The 2,398-nt window shown below is 51.9% G+C and overlaps 1 protein-coding gene across 1 annotated transcript in view; it reads left to right on the forward strand.

Moving 5' to 3' along the window:
* Window positions 1–1,349: 1,349 nt before the first annotated feature.
* STK16 (serine/threonine kinase 16) overlaps window positions 1,350–2,398 on the forward strand; it is a 16,044-nt gene continuing 14,995 nt past the window's right edge. Inside the window, exon 1 of the mRNA XM_018571543.1 lies at window positions 1,350–1,431. The gene's annotated coding sequence lies outside the window, so the exon portion shown is untranslated. The remainder of the gene's footprint in view (window positions 1,432–2,398) is intronic.

Below are 2,398 nucleotides of genomic sequence, written 5' to 3' on the forward strand. Positions count from 1 at the left end.
CGCCGGCCCGGCCAGAAGGGAGGTCAATTCCGGCCAGTACAACATCAGACGATCAGCGTCGCTGATGGGGCCCTAGCTTGTCTCAAAGCCGCTGGAGCGGCAATGCTGGGGCCCTGCGCTGCTAGGGCCAGGCCTCCTCGCCCTTCACCGTCGGCCGATAGTCATGTAAGGGACCTGGGTGGGCCCCCCAGGCTGCCCGGGCCCCTTACATGAGTATCGGCCGTACCCCCCTGATGGCTGCCCTGCCTGTCCGCCACCTCCCTGTACAATCGCTGATGGGCCCCGCCTCTTTCTCCATCACCGGGCCCCGCCTACTCCACTTCCGGGTCCAGCCTGCTACACGGCCGCTGCTGGCTCTCATTAACTCCGCAGTGGCTGTGAGAAGAACGCGCTGCTGCACAGATCACTGTCAGTGATCTAAACAGCAGCGCATTCTTCTCACAGCCGCCAGTGAAAGCCACCAGCATAGGATGCCATAGCGACCCAGGCGGCCCGCACGGCATCTGGCCGGGTCCCCCTGTGCCTCATAGCGCCCGCTATGGCGATTGCTACACCACTGGCCCATAAATGTCACATAAACAGATATGCAATCATATACACATTGTGCCACACAAAGCTCCCGTGACGGGCTACAATCCCAATACAAGTTAGTACAGATGAACCTATACCGGTTTTTCGTTATCCAGCATGAGTACTGATATTTTTTTCCCCAGTACTCGCCGATACCGAATACCGATACCAGAAGTCCCATTAAGGAAGCCGGGCGGCGTCAAATGACGGGAAGGAAGCCGGGAAGCTGGCTCCATGCTCCCTCGTCACCAAGTGACTTCTTCTGGCATTGTCACTGTGGTACTGATTGTGTCTCTGCAGATTTGCTTCTGGCGGTGGCACTGCCATATTGATTGTTGGTTATTACAAGAATTGGCAGCTGTATGGTGTAGGAATGCTGCCTTGGTGGACATTTGTGATAACCATGTCACATATCAGTTTTTTTTTTTATTTCTTCCCCACATCTTGACTCTACAGATGCGCCTGACTCCACTGACCATGATAATAATACATATTAGATATTATAATGATTATTTATTTCTCACATCAGCCCTTCTCTAAAACTAACAATAATATATATATATAGTAGTGGATTTTATTATACAGCTGAACTCTATTGATGGCCCCTCTCTAAAAACTCACTCTGAGGTAAAAATGGAGCGCCCTCCACCACGCCACCCCGCCTTATAAGTAAGCACTGTGGGTTGCTCGGCCAGCATTCGGCCTCGGTATCCTAGCAACCCGCATCACATGACCGCCGTTCCTGAGGAGCGGCCGCTTTCCGTGACGTCAGTACAGTGCGCGGACAGCTGAGTGCTCTGAAGCTATGATGGTTCCGGGTTGAGGTGGGAGCTGCCGTGCTGGCATCGTCTGGGGGAGCCGGTATGGAGCATTTACCTCATTATACCGTCAGTGTGTTTTGTATTGGTATGGAGCCTCTATCTCATTGAACTGTCAGTGTCTTATGGATTGACATTGCTCCTTGTAGGGTTCTATATATGTGTGGTATGTTCCCATTCATTGTATGTGTTGACTGTCCATCTGCTGTGGTACACATGTTATCCTGGGAAGCCCCTGAGGAGAATGTCTTTTTATCCAGTGTACTCAGCACAGATAGCGGGAGGACACTCTTATAGACTGCACCCAGCAGAGCTCTATGTACAGATTACAGGAGGGCGCTCTTATAGAATGCACTCAGTAGAGCTCTATGTACAGATTACAGGAGGGCGTTTTTATAGAATGCACTTGGCAGAGCTCTATGTACAGGTTGCAGGAGGGTGCTCTTATAGAATGCGCTCAGCATAGCTCCTGCAACCTGTACATAGGTTGCAGGAGGGCGCTCTTATAGAATGCAGGAGGGCGCTCTTATAGAATGCACTCAGTAGAGCTCTATGTACAAGTTGCAGGAGGGCGCTCTTATAGAATGCACTTGGCAGAGCTCTATGTACAGGTTGCAGGAGGGCGCTCTTATAGAATGCAGGAGGGCGCTCTTATAGAATGCACTCAGTAGAGCTCTATGTACAGGTTGCAGGAGGGCGCTCTTATAGAATGCACTCGGCAGAGCTCTATGTACAGGTTGCAGGAGGGCGCTCTTTTAGAATGCGCTCAGCAGACTTGTAGCTACAATGGTCAACAGGAGAAATGGAGAAGGTTAAAGGGGAACTATGAGGTGAGTGCTTTTCACTCACCTCATAGTTCTAGCCGACCTGTGACAATGAGACTGTCACAGGTCGGCTCAGTAGATCGGGAGGTGAGCAAACACATGCCGGTGTTCGCTCACTTCTCGATCCTGTCACGGCTCTCTGCCGTGGCAGGGGAGGGGCTGGATTCCCCGCTCCGATCCACCAGC

This window comes from Nanorana parkeri, unplaced genomic scaffold (genome assembly GCF_000935625.1).
Source record: "Nanorana parkeri isolate BGI_ZX_2015 unplaced genomic scaffold, ASM93562v1 scaffold1776, whole genome shotgun sequence".
NCBI lineage: Eukaryota > Metazoa > Chordata > Amphibia > Anura > Dicroglossidae > Nanorana > Nanorana parkeri.